At 49.7% G+C, this 19587-nt stretch overlaps 1 protein-coding gene across 3 annotated transcripts in view; it reads left to right on the top strand.

Moving 5' to 3' along the window:
• The first annotated feature begins 11025 nt into the window (after window positions 1-11025).
• NOS1 (nitric oxide synthase 1) overlaps window positions 11026-19587 on the top strand; it is a 153750-nt gene continuing 145188 nt past the window's right edge. For 2 of the 3 annotated variants that reach the window (XM_055358126.2, XM_055358125.2), the window contains exon 1: window positions 11026-11289. The gene's annotated coding sequence lies outside the window, so the exon portion shown is untranslated. Of the gene's footprint in view, window positions 11290-11482; window positions 11675-19587 lie in introns of those variants that run through there. The other variant, XM_063694384.1, reaches the window with a different exon arrangement.

Genomic DNA, 19587 nt, shown 5'->3' with positions numbered 1-19587 from the left:
TTGTGCAGGGGAACTCCCCTTTATAAAACCATCAGATCTCATGAGACTTATTTATTGTCATGAAAACAGCATGGAAAAGACCCACCCCCATGATTCAATTACCTCCCACTAGGTCCCTGCCATGACAGGTGGGGATTATTAAAAGTCAAGGTGAGATTTGGGCGGGGACACAGAGCCAAACCATATCAAGGGGCAAGGAAGTATTTGGGTATTTCTACCCCCAATCTTGTCAATCTCTGGTTAAGTGTTCTTGGGTGAGGAGGGGGGTGGGGGAGTATGAATTCCCTGACATTTTTTTAGCAAAAGAGTTGCAGATGCTGATAGCTGGCAGCTAGATCAGCATGCATGGGAATGGTAGGTGTCAAGGTGATATGGGTGGGGCACCACCAGAAGGTGCTTCAGTAAATATTTATTGAATAAATAAAGAAATGGACATTGGTTGGGTGCCTAGTACATACTAGGTATCTTGGAGTTGTTAGTTCATGTGATTTTCAAGGCTTTTGACAGGCAGGTAGATTCTGGGGCTCAGAGACATTAGGTAACTTGCCCAAAGTCACACAGCTAGCAGGAGGCAGAGGCTGGATTTGGGCTGAGTCTTGCCTGGCTTCAGTGCCCACCCTCTCTCTCTTTTCATAACGTTGATCAGTTGGATACAACAGTGATGTGGATACCCTGGCTGGAAAGCTTAGGAAGGGCACCCATTTTTCTCATTTTCTTCTCTTTGGCTCCAGACCTAGGTCAGCTTAACTTTGCCTCAAAGTCCAGTCAATGAAACCCCTTGCCTTGAGGTCACCCCAACCCTCTAGGGCTTCACCTCAACCAGACTTTCCCCTTTAAGAATACTGGGCTCTGGAGTCCAACCAACCTGAGCTCCAATTCTGCAGCTGCCACTGCTTAGCCAGGTATCCTTCAGCAAGTAATTCTACCTCTCTATGCCTTAGTTTCCCCCAAAACAGGCCAATAATACCCAACTAATAGGGTGGCTATGAAGAATAAGGAGGATTAGCGTGGCCCATAGTAAGTGCTCAAGAAATGGTAACCATGGTGATCTTGATGAAGTGATGCTTAGCTTATTTTTTAGTTGCTACCCCATCTTCCTGTGTCCCAAGCTGCCCCCTCTTATCATTCCCTCTTCAACTTTAGCAATCATTGTGTAGCATTTAAGTGCACAGACCCTGCAGCCAGTCTTCCTGGGTTCAAATCCTGGCTCTGCCACTCATTAAGTGGGTGACAGCTAATACACTATTATATCATTCACCAAGTATGTGACAGCGAATATACCAATATATGAATATAACACTTCCCATTTGGGTGAGAGCTTAGGACCGTGCCTGGCATATAGTGAGTGCTAAAGTGCTACTAAGTATTTATGATCATCATATTTCTTTTATCATCATCATTAATATTACCTGAAATTCTTCCTGTGAGTCAGCAAACCTTTTCTAAACACCTACCGTGTGCCAAACACTGGGTAGAGTGCTGGGGCCCAAGAGATGAAGAAAATGTGGTCTCTGCTCCAAAGAGTGCTCAGCCAGGTAGAGAAGCAGAGACAGATGAGAGTGAACACAGAGCAGTGCAGGGACAGAGAGAGGGGCAGAAGAATGCTGTTGTCCTGTCCAGAGACCTTCCCTGTGGACTCCTCACAGATGTGCCCTCCTCTGGACATTCTGCTGTCTCCCAAGTCCAGACTTCTCATTCTTCCAAAAAGCTCCCACTTTCTGCCTGACAGCATGGCTAGAGTGTTCAGCGGGTCTCTGTCTTTCACCTTGACAAGCCAACTGCAAGCCCTCTGAGGCTAGGACACGATTTTCTTTTCCATGCCTGGAGTAGCCAACACACTGTGCTGAAGGAATGAAAGAGTGATGGGGAGGGAGGCTGACTAGTGTCAAGAAGTGTGAAGGATTGGAGGCTTTACCCTACATGCAAGCCAACAATTTAGCTGCCGAGTTTTATGGATGTTGGCAGAAGACATGAGATTCCTGGGTCAGAGACATAGGATTTTATTACTCACAGCAACAGTAATAACCAGGGTATCAGCATTTGTGCCAGTTCCTCAATCCCCAACACAAAGAGAATCAGGTGACATGGATTGGATTACAAGAGAGGAAACCCCATCCTGTATACTGGACAAACCTGCCCTTTTTTCCTGAGATAGTATATTTATCATCCTGGAGAGTACACATGCCTGCCCTTTGCTCTGAATTGAAACATTATTTCTGTCTTCCAAAGCTGTTCTCTATATAAGCATCCTTAAAAGGATAGTCTGATAAAAAGGCAATCAGTGCCTCTGCTGGCAAGACATAGAGAAATGCAAGAGACACATAATCTCCAAACAGATATGGATGGATGGAGGGATGGATGGATGGATGGATGGATGGATGGATGGATGGACGGACGGACGGACGGACGGACGGACGGACGGACGGATGGATGGATGGAGGGATGGATGGATAGATGGATGGATGGATGGATGGATTGGTGGATGAACTTCTGGGTTGATGGATGGATAGATAGATGGATGGATTGTTGGACAGACAGATGGGTTGGTGGCTCGTTGTCTGGCTGGATAAATGGATGGATGGGTGGGTGGGTGGGTGGATGGATGGATGGATGGATGGATGGATGGATGGATGGATGGATGGATTGGTGAATGAACTTCTGGGTTGGTAGATGGATGGATAGATGGGTGAATTGTTGGACAGACAGATGGGTTGGTGGCTGGATGGATGGTTGGATAAATGGATGGATGGATGGATGGATGGATGGATGGATGGATGGATGGATGGGTCAATGGGTGGCTGAATGGATAAGTGGGTAGATGAGTAGGAGGATGAAAAATTGTGAGGAAGTGCTTTTTAAGCTGTGTTTCTGGAAGTCCTAAGTGCTCCAGGGGCTCCCCGAAGGAGGACAGGGCAGTCAAGAATCTTGCCCCCTGCTTCGTGATTCCTCAATAGCTCCCCTTTCACCTATTTTATATACTGGCTTTTGCATACAATCCCATTAGAATTTTTTTAATGCCCCAGCTAAAACAAGTTTGAAAATTATTGATATAGGTAACTGATTCCCAAATTTGAAAATGCACCAGTATCACTGGAGTCTTCTTGAAATGCAGATTGCCAGGCCCCATGCCCAGGGCTGCTGATTCACTAGGTCTAGAGTGGATTCATAAAATTTGCATTTCTAGCAAGTTCCCAGGTGATGCTGGTCTGGGGAAAACACTTTGAGAGCCACTGGTCTAGAGAAATTGTCCAATTCCTCCATGCAATTGAATTCAGTAACTGAATGCCTGGGATGTACTGGCAAACTGCTAGGCATACTAGAGAATGTCAGAATAGATTCGGACATGGCTCCTACCCCTCAAAAGGCTCCTAATCTCAAAACAGAGGCAGGACCCTCACACTAGTAATAATAGGAGGAGAAGGAGCTACCATTTGTTGTGCAGGTACTATGTGCCAAATACTGTGCTAAGGGCTTCAAATCCACTATCTCATTTAATCAGCACAATCCTATGAAGTAGGGATTATCATTTTCCCCAGTTTTGCCAGATGAGAAAGCAGAGGCTCAGAAAGGGTAATTAACTTGACTAAGATTGCACAGCTAGGAAGTAGCAAAGCCCGGGACTGACTCCAAAGCTTTTATATCACACCCTATCATTGCACCCTCCCCTCTTCCACACAATTAGAGAAGAGTCTAAGACAGTTTGCTCGCATGTCTGTTTGAATAAATCAAATGTCAAAGCATATGAAGCTAACAGAGCTCTAGGCTGTCAGGCTGTGGAGAAGAAAGTGGGTTCTCTCATTAAGGCTTTAAAACTCAGGGTGAGGCCAGCAGGATCCCTTTCCATGGTTCTGGGCAGTGTAGGCTGCAAAGCGTCAGCACACTAGCAGGCTTGGTTGTCACGGCCTATGGACTGTGAGCTCATCTGACTTCCCCATTGGCACTGAGTGCTTCATGAGCCAGAAGCCTGCCTGGGGGTCTTGGTTACCCCAGCCCCCTGGCATAGTGCCAGGCATGTGGACCACCAGAAAGAGGGGAAAGAGAATGATTATATGTATGCTAGAAGATGCCAGGCCAATAGCTCTCAATGAAAGCTGAATGAAGAAGCCAGATACACAGACAGATTAAAAACAGAACAGCTCTGAGTGAGCTCAGAGCTCAGAGCTCAGCTCCCCAACCTTCCCCCTTGACCTGCATGACAGGCAGACCCCAAGACACTGCTGGAGAGCCCAAGGTGGTCCTAGAACAAAGGAAGAAGCTATGCTCCAGTCTACCACTTCTTAATTTTATACATGGTGAAGTTAAGGCCCAGAGGGAGGAGGGGACTTGCCCAAGGTCACACAGCAGATGGAGGTTAGAGTCAAATAAAGAAGTCAGATACCCTGGCCCTGGTTTGGGAGCTTTCCAGAACACTTACCTCTTCCTCTTTCAACCACCTCCCCATTATCCTCCCCTAGGGACTGGTCTCAGAATTTGCCTAATTCTTAGAAATAAGTCAACCCATGTCATCTTTTTTGCACATGTCTGTGATATGGTGGGGAGGGCAGAATTGTAAGAGATCTCTGCTTTCATCTTGAGGGGATGTCACTGGTGCTGAGAAGCTCTGTTATTGAACTCCAGTTATCTGCTGAGCAAGGGTAAAGACCCAGTCCAGCACACTGGGGTGGCCTTACCAGCTCAGGGTAGCCAACTTAGAACCAGATGACAACCTGCCTCAGTTTCCCCTGGAGAGCTTATTAAAAATACAGCCTCTTGGGTACCACCCAAGAGCAATAGACTCCCAATCTTTGAGGGCAGAGTCAAGGAGCTGGTGTTCCCCTTCTCAGGGAATTCTTATACATCTGAGAGTTTGGGAGTCACTATTTTACATTCTGATTAAGACCTTCTTTGCCACTCAAACAGCTCCACTAACCAGGCTGAAACCCATTTCCTTGGTCAGAGCTCCTATACTAGCGGCCCAAGTGATTTAGTTGGATGGAACGCTACTTTGGAAACATCTGAATGTGAATGCCTTTAGGAGGGGCATGTGCTCCAGTTAGCCACAAGCTCCACTACTCCCTGATGTCTCCCACCCAGCCCACTTCATGTTCCCTGGAAGTAAGTACATTTGCAACACCCGTTAGCACTGGCTTCTCTCTAACTGTGCCTTCAAAATGCAAATACTTTGACCAGCCCTTCATACCCCAGTGCAATTTAGACCATCAGAACTCCAGGCTTAGAGAATTTTTGCAATGTGTTGCCTTTAATTGGGGCGAGATGACCAGGGAATTCTGTAATGAGGGTGAAGGGAATAACCGAAGGACTCTATTGAGGGTATGAAGAACAAACTTAGGACTCCTCTCAATGTTTTACTTGGTCCTCTGGTGTGCTTGCAACCCCCACCCCGTTTCCTGCCTATGCCCTCACATTCTTTTTAATGCCTTCTCTATGTGGACAGATGCTGGGAACTAGGAGATGCAGACAGTTTCTGGGGTGATGCAGCATTCTCAACCCACCCAGGTCAGCCCAGCTTAGCGGGGACCTAGGTTCTGGTCCTGAAAGCTGAATATAGGAAGCCATGGACCTACCTGGCTGGTCTCCGGGAAAACAGGAAGGCTACAGCGAAGGTTTAGCGCGCCATCTGTTGGTCATTTCGGAAACTGCATCTCTGACAAACGGGCTGCATAGAGCTTCAGGCATCTGCAAATTTGCCAGCCGGCTCTCAGGCAAGAAATTGTTTTTAACCTTTCCAAGGTCTCACACCCTTTAAAAAGCCGCTGCACACTTATGAACCTTCTACCCCAGCAAAACGCACTTGCAATTGATTTTGCATATAATTCCAGGGACTTGGCCATCTTCAGGTTAAGATCTTCTGAGACCCAGAGATGCCAAGGAGTTTCCTTGAGCTCACATTGCACATTAGTGGAAGTGCCAGGTCTGGAAAGCAGGTGTTCCAGCCACAAATCTAGTGTTTTTAATGCTCAGGCTGCCTCTTTAAGCCTTAAAGTGTTCTTCCCTCTTTATTCTCTGCCAGAGTCCTGTAAATATCTGGAGGAGTCTTTGACATGCCCAGAAACTATAATGCTCCTACCTCTCCTGGGGGTTCTGGGCTCTCAGACAACCCTGTTCGCTGTTCATTTTTCCTGGGTCCTACAGAAGCATGCCCCCGGCCACTTTAGTGACACCCACTTTGCTCTTAGGAGGCTCAGACCCTGCATCCTGAACTGGGAGTTAGGACAGGAAACTGATCTGTCACTGATAGGCTGCTGCCCCTGGATGAATTGTCAAACCTTCCTGGATCTTGGCCTCCCCAGTGTAAAACGCTAGGTTGGAGGCAGCCATCTCCAAGGGCCCTTCCTTACTCTAACTGCAAAACTGACCAATGGGTGCCATCCTTCACAACAAGCAGGTCCAAATCACTTTCCCAGCCAAATACCCAGAGACAGGGTCAAAAGCATAATTCCTTTCCAGAATCAGAAGCCCTGGGTGGACGGGGCTGCTTAAGGGAGAGAGGGGACCTACGCACCATGGGAACAGGAAGGACACAGAGGAGGCACCCCATGGGTCTTCCAACACCTCCAACGGGCCAGCAAGGCAGGACAATGAGGCAGACCAAGGGGCGTTTCTTGGGGATGAAGTAGTGTGGGAAATGGTAAGTGATGGATAAAGGGATGGCTTGGTGGGTTCAAGGGCATAATGCAGAGCACTAGGTATATAGTTGGTGTCTCATAAGGGAGACATTGTCATCACATAGCTGAACCCCAGCTTAATAGTAAACTCTTCTTCTACTTATTTAAACAAACATTTGTTCGGTTTTTGGTGGGAACAGAGGTTCTCAAACTTGAGCATGCATCAGAATTACCTGGCTGGCTTGTTTAAAATGCAGATTGCAGGGCCCCACCCTGAGGGTCTAATTCAGGTGGTCTTAGGTGGGAACTTGGAATCAGCATCACTAGCAAGTTCTCAGGTGATGCTGACCTCATCATTCAGGGAACACGCTTTGAGAACGACTGCCTTGGAGTGACGGATGAGACAGACCACCCTGCCCTCATGAGGGCATTGAACAAGTAAATATCACAGAACTTGTATGTTCTGAAGAGGCACATGCAGAGTGCTTGGGGCTGCTCCCAAGAGGGGGAGTTCACGCTAAGACTTGAAGGCCGAGTAGAGCCAGCCCAGGAAGAGGGATGAAAATTTTGTGAAACACTTACTTAGAATGTGCCAGGCTCTCTCTCATAACATTCATCCGCTCCTCCCAGTCAATGTCAGGAAGGTAGGATTAACGCCCATTTTACAGATGAGGAAGGTGAGGCTGAGAGAGAGAAATAACTGGCCCGAGAACTCATGGCAAGAAAGAAGCCCAGGTCTGTTTGTGCACAGGACACCTACCAGCAGCCACATCCCCTCTGCTGCACCCCCAGGAACCCCCTTCTTCCCAAGGGAGCTGCCACCTGGACACAGCTGCTGGACCCGGCCAGCCGCACTCTGTCCATTTTCCCCCCTGAAGCGCTTCAAGTGTTTTCACTGCTGGGTGAATTCAGCAGATGCCTTTCGATCACAGCCTATTAAATTAGCCCCTCTCTGCAGCCAAAAGAAGATAATTATGTTTTCATTAGCCCTGGATAATGTATTACCCCCTCAGTGACAGCCACATCAGTGAGGCCAGCCTCCTCCCTTCCTCCTCCTGCCCAGGGCTCCGCCAGAGCACTCCACTCCCCTGGGGTCCACCTCTGCACTGAGGGGTGGGCACCAGTGAGGGTCCAGAGTGGCTGGGAGGCTGGGGGGGAAGGGACACCCTTTACACCCATCCACCATCCATGCAGGGGTTGAGGGGTGTGGTCCTGAGAGAAGGACCAAGAATAACTGTTATCATGGTGACCATTTATGAAGTGCCTGCCCTACGCTGATGCCTGGACGGGTCTCAGCTGGTTTGATCTTCCAATAGCTCGAGAGAAGGGTGGCACAACCCTCATCTCCCCCTGAACCCCAGAGAGGTCCTGGTGGAATCAGGTTATTGTGACAGCCCAGAGCAGCTTCCAAGGCACTACACCCAAGGGGCATTTTGGGGACTGTCCCAAGGCCACCTGGTTGATGGTAAAAGTCTCTTCCCTCCACTTGCTGGGGATCTCTGGAGACACTGTCCGTATTCATGTGGTAGGGGTCCCCAAACACCAGGAGCCACTCTCCCCAAACCCTAGACACTCCCCGGATGGCTCTGACATCCTCACTCTCCCTCTTTCTCCACAAGACAGCGGCGAGGAGGCAGGAAAAGCTCCACTTTGGGGTCCCGAGTTCTAATATCTGCTTTACCACTGATTACCTGGCTGACCTGGAGCAAGTCACTTTGCCTCCAGAGCCTCTATTTTCTCCCTCTGTAAAATGGGAATAAGAAAGGGAGTCATTTCTTACCATTTTTGTGATGGTTCAGTGAGTTATACCTATTAAATGCTTGGCTCAAAACCAGCAAAATGGGAAGTGCTCAACAGAAGATGGCCATTGTTCTCTTTACTACCGCAGCTAGTGTTGTCCCTAGTTCCCGTTAATCCTGGGGAAACCACCAGAGGGAGGGAAGGGAAGTATCTGGCTCTGTCTGTCACTGTCCATCTTTCTCTGTATCTCTGTCTCTCTTTCCTGTCTCTGCCATTCTCTCTCTGCCAATCTCTCTCTCTCTCTGCCAATCTCTCTGCCAATCTACCAATCTCTCTCTGCCTCTCTCTCTTCTCTTACTCTGTCTCTCTTTTTCTCTCTGCCAATATGTCTCTCTGTGTATTTTTTCTTTCTGTCTCTGCCAATCTGTCTCTCTCTCTCTCTGCAAATCCCTCTGCCTCTCTCTTCTCTTACTCTCTTTCTGCCAATCTGTCTCCGTTTTCTCTGTCTTTCTCTCTGTCTCTGCCAATACGTCTCTGTCTTCCTGTCAATCTCTCTGTCTCTCTCTTTTTCTGTGTGCTTTTTCTATCTCCGTCTCTGCCAATCTCTCTCTCTCTGCCAGTCTTTCTGTGTGTTTTTCTATCTCTGTCTCTCACTGTCTCTGCCAGTCTCTGCTGTCTCTGTCTCTCTCTTTGTCTATAAATCTCTCTGCCTCTCTCTCTTCTCTGACTCTCTCTGTTTGTGTGTGTGTGTGTGTCTGTCTGTCTGTCTGTCTTCGTCTCTCATCTACACACACACACAGAGGGCACCTCATGGTCCCTGGCTCCACCCGTGGGCTCTGAGGCTCTGTCTTCCCAGATCTCTGTCTCAAGAGCTACATTCTAAGGCTTTGCTTTTAATCGCACCAGGGCACCTGGAAGTGAGGAGAGAACTGAGGGGAGTGGGGTTTCTGTCCCCCTCTCCCCAAACCCAAGCCAACTCTGTGTTCTGCAGGCACAGCCAGCCTTGGCCCCGACCCCACTATCTCCACCATCTCGTGGCCGTGCATCCCCTCCCAACCACCCTTCTCCCCAATTTCAAAAGAGCTTGTGCTCCCAGAGAGGAAGTGCCCCTACTCTGAGCTTCTTTTGGCCTCGACCCACATATAGGCAGACGTGGACTCTGTTTTGAGCAGGTGAACTGCCAGCCCAGTGGAAGAGCAGCTTCCCTTCCCCTAGCTTCCTGATTTTCCCCAGTTGCCATGGTAATTGAGGGAGCAGCGTTCTGAGAATGACACCACTGAAACCCTGCGCTCAACTTTGAAATGGTTCGGGCAAGGGACGCTGGACCCAAAACAGGAGGGGACCAGACTGCAAGGACTCAGCTCCAGCCTCAATTTTCTGGGACCCACCCCCCATCCAGCCTGTATGCTGGATTATTCTCATCATCATCAAAATCACCATTATTGTTGGCAACTGTTTCCTGAGCATTTACTATATGTCTAGCACCATGTCAAGGGCTTCACCAGCATCATCTCATTGTGTATATCCTCACGACATCCCCAGGCCCATCCATGGCTCAGGAAACAGGCTCTGAAACTTGCCCTTGTGGCAGCCAGGAAGTGGCAGAGCCCTGGGGCTGGTGGCATTTCTCCAGGCCTCCTTCCAGCATGTGGAAGACAGCATAGACCTCCAGGCACCCTCGTCAGCTTATTCTTTATTCCTTCCTCCCCTCCTCATCCCCCACACCCCTCTTCCTGCCCCCAAAGTCACACACCCCCTCCCCTGCTGGATGTGCAAGACGATCTGAAAAGCATTTATTAGTGACAAAGGGGGTGGTGGTTTTCCTCTTTGCGTCTTCTCTGCGCAACTCGAAGCCTGAGTGGGTTTGCTCCGCTTGGCAAGGCTGGGGAGGAGGAAAAGATCAAATCACCCAGAGCCAGGTGCCAAGTGTGTGTGTGTGTGTGTGTGTGTGTATGTGTGCGTGTGCGCGTGTGTGTGTCCTCTCTTTCCTTGATTTTCCCCCGTTTTCCCAAGACTGTGTGAGCAGCAGCAACAGCAACGGGGAGATGCAAAATCCTTTGCAGTCTGCCCAGGAAAAGACAGATTTTGAGTCGGGTTTATATGGTTACCCATATGTTAGGGCCCTTAAGAAAGGAACGGAAGCTGCGTTCTCTGTGTCTTCCCTCCTCCAGCCCAGACCTTGGCCTCTCCACACCTGTGGGGCTCCCAGGCTACAGATGAACACGTGCCCTCCATCCTTCACTCTCCCCAGATGCCAGGCCTGAGTGTGGCTCCAGAAAAGACCAGAACCAGGCAACATTTCCTGAACAGGCTGCTTTTCTCCGTCTGTCCACCCGAGAGCCAAGGCCAGAACCCAGGCTGCAACCTCTGCGGGCTCCTGGGAGGGGCTCCCAGCACTGCCCAGCCTGGGAGGCTGTGTGTTCCACTGTCCCATTAAGGAATGCTATCCCAACACTGATGTAGAGGCAGAAATAACCATCCCTGCCTCCCATGGGGCCTTCTCTGCCCAAATAGACCTGCCCTCCCCTGCGTGGCTACTACATTCAGCCCTATCCAGGCTCCCAGAAATTGTCATTGTGTGTGTGTGTGTGTGTGTGTGTATGTGTGTGTGTGTGTGTTTCCTGATAGAAAAAAAAAATGGAAATTAGGTTATATAAAAGATGTATGCTTAGGAGCCCAGAGCAGCTCTTTTAATGAGGGTTGCGACGTCTCCCTCCCCACACCCATAAACCAGTCGGGTTGGACGTCACTGCTAATTCGTTTCAGTGATGATAGGATAAAGGAGGGACATTAAGAAATAAATTCCCCCTCACGACCCTCGCTGAGCTCACGGCTCAGTCCCTACATATTTATGCCGCGTTTCCAGCCGCTGGGTGAGGAGCTACTTAGCGCCGCGGCTCCTCCGAGGGGCGGCCGGGCAGCGAGCAGCGGTCGAGCGGACGGGGTGAGCCAGGGGCGCGCGCGGGGCGCCCAGCACTGCGCCGGGGAAGCCCGCAGCCTCCGTCCCGAACTTGGGTTCGCTGAGGCTGAGGGAGGGGACGCAAGGGGAGGGAAGAAGAGAAGGGAGGAGTGGGGGCTAGGGGAGAGGGGGTGGGGAGGGATCTTGGAGGCACAAAGCGGAGGGGAAGGGGAGGGACGCGCGCGGCTCCTACCAGGAGGCGAGTGGGTGCAACCGGCGCCCTCCAGCCGCGCGGGGCGGCGGACTCGGAGGATTCAGAACCCGGAGCGCGGCGGCCGCGGGCGCCCGGGAGGAAGAGGAGGAGTGCGAGGCGGGCGGGTGGGTGCGCAGCGCGAAGAGGCAGCCTCGGCGCTGCCCGGCTCGGCGTCAGGTGAGTTCCTGATCCAGGCGTCCCGCGCCCCTTCTCCGTCCCCAGGGCTCCCCGCTCCCGCCCGAGCCCCTGGTGTACGCGGAAGGCTCGGGCTTTGCTGCGCGTCCCAACTTGGTTCGGGCGGCCTCATTTTCCTCCTAGCGGGCGGCCTCAGGCCGGGGGCTCCGGTCCGGGGGTCTACGCGCCCAGGCTCCAACTTTGCAGGACCCCAGTCGTTCCTCAGCCGCGCGCTTGGATCCGAGCTGTGCGCTGCCGGTAATGGCGGAGCCCTTGGCACAGCTCGCTACCCTCCCGCGGGCAGCCCGGGCTGGGGGATGCCAGTCCCTGGGGACCGTTGTACCTGCCCAAGCTCAACTTTACGCCTTCCTCGGTGCCCGACTCTGCGGCCGAATCGCAACTGCGAGCCGCAGGTAATGGCGGAGTCTGGCACTGCCAGCTGTCCGCGGCTGGGGGCCCGAGGCTGGGAGGGCTCCGCTCCCGGAACATCGCTCCGGCCTGGCCTCCAACTTTGCGAGGAGCCTCCTTGCGCTCTCCTCCCGCGGTCATGGCGGGGCCGCCCGCACCTCTCACTTCTTCTGTCTGGGCGAGATTGGGGTGTAAGAGCGCCGTCTCCAGAACCTGGGAAAGTTGTGCTTCTCCCGCAAAGGAGGCTCTAGGGAGGCCGAGGGGCGCGCTCCGCCGCGGTTCGGGGCTGGGCAGTGGAACGAGCGCTCGATGAGGTTGCTTCCAGGTGGCCAGGGTTCGGAGCAGGGTCCCCGGGGGATCCAACTTCCAGGGCCACTCAGGGGCCTTGCGTCCGAGGTCCCGGAAGGGGCTCTCTCGGGACTGCGCCCCAGAGGACGCCAGACGCTCGCCCCCACCCCCAGGGCACTGTGACCAGAGAGCTCATGGCTCTCCAAGCTCCGCATCAGGCTGTCTGGGGTAGACATCTAGAGAGGAGAGGCTCTCACGGAGAAGGCAGCCGAGGAGGGCAGGAACCTTTCCAGTGACTCCCCTGGGTTCTGATCCTAGATCGACCCTTTACTTGTTGCGTGACCTTTGGTAAGTCTCTTCATCTTTCCCAGCCTCAGTTTCTCATCTGTAAAATGGAGAAACTACCTTTTTCGTGGGGCTGTCATGAGGACCTTCAAAAATCATAAATGTGAATATGAAGTCAGGGTAAGCGTTCATAACGCAGGAAGTGTTGCTGAGATATATATATATCGATTATTGTAATGCTCTGGGACCGGATCTGGGAGACTCGCACGCAGGTCTAGGGTTTCCCCACCAGTAGGAACCGGGGGGTCTACCCCACAGGGTACTACAGGCTGCGGAAGATTGCTCTCGCCTCCATCTCTACCCCAGTAATCCTGGGGAAGACGCATGGGATTCTTCCCTCTACTCCCATAGCCCAGCTCAAACCCTGCGCTCAGGCCTAAGAAAAGCGCGCACGCAGCCACCACGGAGGGAGGGTCCCCAGGGACGCCGCTAGACAAGGGTGCGGTGCAGGCGAGCGCGCCCCTAGGCGCCTCATCTCACCTCTGGCGGCCCACGACGTTGGGAGACAGCAGAAAGGAGCCCCCAGACCTCTCCTCCCGAGAGGAATGAGGGAAAATTGCTCCCTTTCTTTAGTGCTTCTCTAATTGGGGTCGGGGCAAACGCAAGAAATTCGTAAACACCAGGGAACACTGACGCAGCTCTATGGAGCATAGATTTTTTTCCCCCGTTATTTTTTCAGAACTGAAGATAAAATAGGAAAAGGGCTCTTGTGGCAGCTCCCCAAGTGCGCAGGGGTGGCGTCCATTCTCCGTGCTCAAGGCATCTCAGCGGATGGTTTGAGAAGCCTCGGCAGGTCCCTGAAGGAGGGGGTGTCTGCCCCACCAGCACCGCCACGGCGGGCCCCGGACCCTTTCCACTAGTCTGGATTTCAGAAGCGCCCTGAGGGGCGCACGGCTCTGCCACTGACAGCTCCAAGGCACTGTCACACGTATTATTCACCTGGAGCCTCTTAACAACTTTCAGGTTGCCAGTGCAGCCATCTGAATTCCATTTTGCAGCTGCGGAAATTGAGGTGGGGCAAACCAAACTACCTAGCCATAGTCACCTAGCTGGTAAGTGGCACTACCCGAGACCTCAACCCCAATTTTCGGCTTCTTAATTGGGGCATTTTGCATGCATCTGGGCATCTACGCAGTCTGGCATGTGCCTGAACCTTAGCACACACAGCTGTATTTCCTGATACATCTGTTCAGCCAGAGGCCAACGCTATGGTCAAGGGCATGGCTTTGTCTCCACAAATTGTGTGATTTTTTTCCCCCAAAGTCCCAAATCATGTAGAGAAAGAGTGAGCAGTGTGGTAGAGAGACCTGGTGAAGACCTCAGCTTGAGGCCAAGCTTAGCTCACTCCATGGCTGTGTGACCTCAGGTTGATCACTTAACCTTTCTGAGCTTCAGTTCTGTTATCTGTAAAATGAGAACAGTAACTCCCACACGGGGCTGTTTTGAAGACTTTGTGATGATGTATGTGAAAGGGGTTCTGGAAACAATGCTGGTATGCCAAGACTGGTGATTGTAAGGAAGGAAGGGAACCCGAAACAGAGGGAAGAGTGTCCCATGGAGCCATTTGGGGCCAATAGTGTCATTGTGGCTTTCAGAGCAGCCCGCTTTTTGCCCTTTCTGTCTCCTCTTTATATTTCCCAAATGGCCAAAGCCAGTCCCCAGGAGCCTCCATCTTCCTTGGGGAAGGACTGCACGGAGAAGAGTGAGAGGGCGGGGGTATTGTGATGGGTTAGGCTGCTCCCAGTGGGTCTCTGTAAGATGCAAAGAGTTGGCCGAGGTACCGCTCAGACAGTTGTCCAGAAACTTCCCCACCGGGGAGCTGCTGATTTCCCAGGAGGCAGGAAGATTTGGAGGTCAATTCGCCTGCGTATTGTGAGCACAGACAGGTTTGGCTGCGCCTGTTGCACTCCCAGTCTGCAGATGTTTTGGGATGTCTTATGACAAGACCTCATGTGTTGCCTGTCACTCAGGTTCTGTGGGTCTGTGCAGGGCTTGGAATGTGGTTAAGAGCCACAGGCAACAATCCGTGCACATGAGAACTGGGGCTTTTTCCCATTAGAAACTGGAATTTGTGGAAGTTGAATTTAGCATTTCAGGACCCATTTTAATCTGGATTGTTTGAACGGAGGGGCATGTTTCCTGCCACGGATCAGTGTGGGTTTGTGTGGTTAACACCACATAGGTTACAGACATGACCATTTTCCTCGTTCTAATATATGATAACATTTAAACGTCATCTAATCCGGCGAACGCCAAACATCAGCCCAGTGGACCTTTAGTGTCAGAATACAGCAAGTCCCTGGTTAAAAGCAAAGATGCCAGACCCCACCCTAAATCTACCAAATCAGCATTCCTGGGGGAGACTGGAAATATCTCTGTTTTTAACAAGGTGGCTCCAGGAGATTCTAATACTCTCAGTTCTTGTCTGTCACCCTCGTTGTACAAATTGGGAAACTGAGGCCCAGAAGAGGCACGTGACTCAATGAAAGTCACACAGCACATTACTGCCAAAGCTGGGATAGAACCTCAGTGTCTTGACTTATTGTCCAATCCTCATCGATGATAATTTCATGTTTCCTTCAGTACAAGCCCCGTAAATGCCGGACTTTAAAGAGATTTAATTTCATCTTTCTGGTTGTTATTCTAAATTAGACCAACTGCTCAGAGGAGACTGAAAATAATTCCTCCCACCGTGACCTTGCTGGGTGTCAGCCCTGAGTTCCCATCTAATCTTGGACATTAGCCCCACTATTTGATCTCTCCCTTTCAGAGGGAAGGAGCTTCGACCTCCTGGGCTCAAATGATCATCTCTCCTCAGCCTCCCGAGTAGCTGGGACTACAGGCGTGTGCCACCACACCAGGCTAATTTTTGTATTTTTTGTAGAGACGGGGTTTTGTCATGTTGCCCAGGCTAGACTCAAACTCCTGGGCTCAAGCCATCTGCCTGCCTTGGCCTCCTTAAGTCCTGGGATTACAGGTGTGAGCCACCACGCCAGGCCTAGAAAAATTCCTTTTATAAGTGACCTATCAGGTATAACTTCTGCAAAGAAGTAATCACAGAGCTAATAAACCCAGTTTAACTACCATCGATTTCACCAAAGCCATTGGTTTGAGTTCGTTTCAACAGCCCATCGGCCTTCCACCCAGCCTTTGCAAGTGTGTTTATGTTGCTCACATGCCCATTCTTAAGGTAGAAGAATGATGAGCAGCACCTGGTAATGCTGGAAAATTGAGCCTATTCGAATCTTTTAAATGAAAATGACGTGTCAACAGAAAGTGCCCCTAAGTCTCTAATTCAAGTATGGTTAACAGGGTATAGTGGACATGGGCCTTGGCACAGTCGTATGATGCTAAGGATGAACAGCAGTTATCGTGGGCTGTTCGGCAGCAGACATCAGCACATTTATTGTATGTGTCATGATACGTGTTAAATGTATCATGTGCCCAGATAAAGGTGGTGTGAGCCCCATTCTAATGAAACCTGCAGTCTGGCTAAGCGGTGAGCACCAGACAAACCGTGTACCTGGCGTGAAGTTTCTGCAAGAGAGGTGGAGGTGAGGTGCTGTGGTAGGACCCAGGACAGGTGGCTGAAGGAATCAGGGAGGACTTCTCAGAGGAGGTAGCATCAAAGCCCATAGCCTGATCTGTGGCACCCTCTCAGGGATGGGGTCCCCAGTGCCAAACTGGGCCAGCAGCAGCCAGGTTGAAAGGGAGGGCCTCACACTGAGAATCATCTTAGGAAACGTCAGAGGCCAGCTTGGGCACTTGTGGATTCTGTGACTCAGAGTGAGAGGGTTAACATCTCTGACTCTCCGGCATGTCATTCATACAGCAGAGATTATAAGTACTACAGGGGGTTGTTAGGAGGATTTAATGGGATAGTGTGTGTGTGTAACTCTGGAGAGGAAACAGCATCCAGCCCATCTCAGTGATCATAACAAAGAAAAGAAATTTTAAAAAGAGCCAGCCAGACACAGTGGCTCACGCCTGTAATCCCAACACTTTGGGAGACTGAGGCAGGAGGATTGTTTGAGCTCAGCGTTCGAGCCCAGCCTGGGAAACAGAGTGAGACTCCATCTCTACAAAAAAATTAGCCAGGTGTGGTGGCGTGCACCTGTGGTCCCAGCTGCTCAGCAGGCTGAGGTGGGAGGATAGCTTGAGCCCAGGATGCGGAGGTTGCAGTGAGCCGAGATTGTGCCGCTGCACTCCATCCTGGGTAACAGAGCCAGAACCTGTCTCGAAAATAAATAAATTAATTCATTAATTAATTTTAAAAAATAAAAAGAGTTAGCCAGTTGGTGTAGTCTGAGCCCCTTTCTCTTGCTCAGCCTCTGTTTTCTTATCTGTGAAATGGAGTTGGAACTAACGGGCATCTCCCTTCAGAGACCTGCAGATATGTTCTGTTAGTCTGGCAGGGGGCTTTTTTTGTTTTCTGTTTGTTTGGATTGGGGACATTGTTTTGTTGGGTTTTGTTTGGAGAGTATTTTTTGTCCTTTAGGTCACCAGCCTCACCATTCAATATTGTTTAATTTGCTTGTCCGGCCCTTCGAGGCATTTTAGTTTACAACCCCAGGACTCACTTCCCACAAAGACCTTTTCAGCTTTAACATCTTCTGCCTTACCTGAGAGCAACATTGGCCCAATTATCATCCATCAATTGCATTTATGATTTCTGCTGACATTTCCTAAGAGAAAGGTGGCCCTATTCAGGTGGAAAATACAGAAGTCCTTTGCAAGGGGCAAAGTTCCCATTTCCAGCCTGGGCATTTCCCACCTCTTATTTGTATGTTCTGTTACCTACTAAGACTGGGATTTCCTGGGAATGATGAGCCTTTTCTTTTTGACCATCCAAGATGCTTTGGGAGCCTACAGGTTTTCAGAGGTGCCCTGAAAAGCATTTCAGCTTCTGCTGGGAACATTTGCCCACTGGCATTAAATAATACTCGAGAATCTCTTCTTTATTCAAAACCTGACAGCTAAATTTTGCTACCATGAGGATTAAAAAGGTGAGCCTTTCTGAAACCCATTTCCAGTTGGAAATGAAGAAGGAATATTGTGGATTCAAAAAGCTTATGCAACTTCAGATAGTAGCCGTGTACAACCGTCATTTCCCAGCTAAAGTATTTCTTGTCATAAACGAGAGTGAAGTTAACCACTTCTTCATTTAACAAACACACCCTGAGCTCCCAGCTCTGTGCCAGTCCCCACAAGAGAGGCTTCCTCATAAAGAAAGGGAAGACAGAGTCCCTACCCTCAAGGTAGCTCATGGTGTCCAAAGCAGGCATCCACTCACCAATAACTAGATGTAGTGGGGTAAATGATGTGGGCAGTCCATCCTATTTAGTCACTAAAACAGCCACATGGATCACATTGGGCTCTATGTCGTTTCCAGGAATTTTCAGCATAAAAAAAAGTAACCTCCGGGGATAAATCAGAATAGTACTCGATAGCAACTGACATATTTTGGGCATATTTTTCTCTTTAATTTTTTTGAAGCAGTATCTCAGCTCTGGAATATTCAGTAAGAAAAGTGAAAGCCAGTTATGTTCATGTGCCAGAAATCAGGTAATGAACACAGTCAATAGCATTGATGTGCTTGTTTGTTATAAGTCTTAGCTGGCAATACCTTCAGTTATCATTTTGCTTCTAATATCATGGTAGTCACTGAAATGGAATCTCTTTCTTTCTCCCAAAGCATGGTATAAAATAATGGGACTGGATGGGTTTCTTGGCTTGATATTTTTATTGATTTTGATGATTTTTGTAACAAACATGCCAAACTCACATACGTAGATAAATATTTTCGCTTCCAGCTGCCGGCAAGGTGTAGGATTTCTTGAGGGTCCCCTCTTCAAGACTTGCCTTCAGAAAGCATGATCTCTCTTTCTGAATCTCCCTACTAGTGATACCTTATTGGGCTTTTGAGGATGCAGTTGAATTTCAGAAACAGCAAGAAGTCATTGAGAGCCACATTTTTTTTGGCTAAAATGGGTGATGACATTGGATGAAATGTAGAGATTTGGTTTTTGTTTGTTTGTTTCATTGGTTTTTTCATTGTTGTTTTGTTTTGCTTTTGTAGAGATGGATTCTCACCATGTTGCCCAGGCTGGTCTTGAACTCCTGGGCTCAAATGATCCTCCTGCCTCAGCGTCCCAAAGTGCTGGGATTACAGGACTGAGCCCAGCCCAAAATGTGGAGACTTAGTTTTAGTTTAGAGGAGGGCTATTTTAAAAAAACAATATGGTGTGATCAGGATTCCCTATCTGGTTCAAAACTGACATCTCAGTCAAGCATTGTGCCCCATGTACTTCATCTTGTGACTCTGATGATGGGAACCAGCCTACATGACGCTAAAACCCTTCCTTCGCAAGAACCCTTGACACCTATTTCTGGGAAACAGCTTGTCTGCTTCTCTCTCCTAACCAACAGGGATGAGATTTATGACTTGAATTGTCATTGTTTAGAAAACAACCTTAACTGAGTATTTGGGGAAGTTGTGCAAGTACAGTATATAGTTAATTTTCTTAGGTGTAATAATGGTACCGTGGGTTTTGTGGGAGTCTGTCTCTACGCTGAAGATACGTGTGCTTAAGAATTTAGAGCTGAGACATCATGATTCTGCAACTTGTTCTAAAATGGTTCATTGTGAAGATAGGTAAGTGGGTAGGTAGATAGATAATAGATGGAGAGGTAGGTAGGTAGATAGATGATAGATAGATAGATAGATAGATAGATAGATAGATAATAGCTAGAGGATAGAACAGGTAGGTAGATAGATGATTGATAGATGGGTAGATAGATAGATGAATAGATAGATAACAGATGATAGGTAGGTAGATTGGTAGGTAGATAGATGGATAGACAGATGATAGGTA

Source organism: Gorilla gorilla, chromosome 10 (genome assembly GCF_029281585.2).
Source record: "Gorilla gorilla gorilla isolate KB3781 chromosome 10, NHGRI_mGorGor1-v2.1_pri, whole genome shotgun sequence".
Lineage (NCBI taxonomy): Eukaryota > Metazoa > Chordata > Mammalia > Primates > Hominidae > Gorilla > Gorilla gorilla.
The sequence above is the reverse complement of the archived record's forward strand: the minus strand, read 5'-3'. Positions and strand labels throughout refer to the sequence as shown.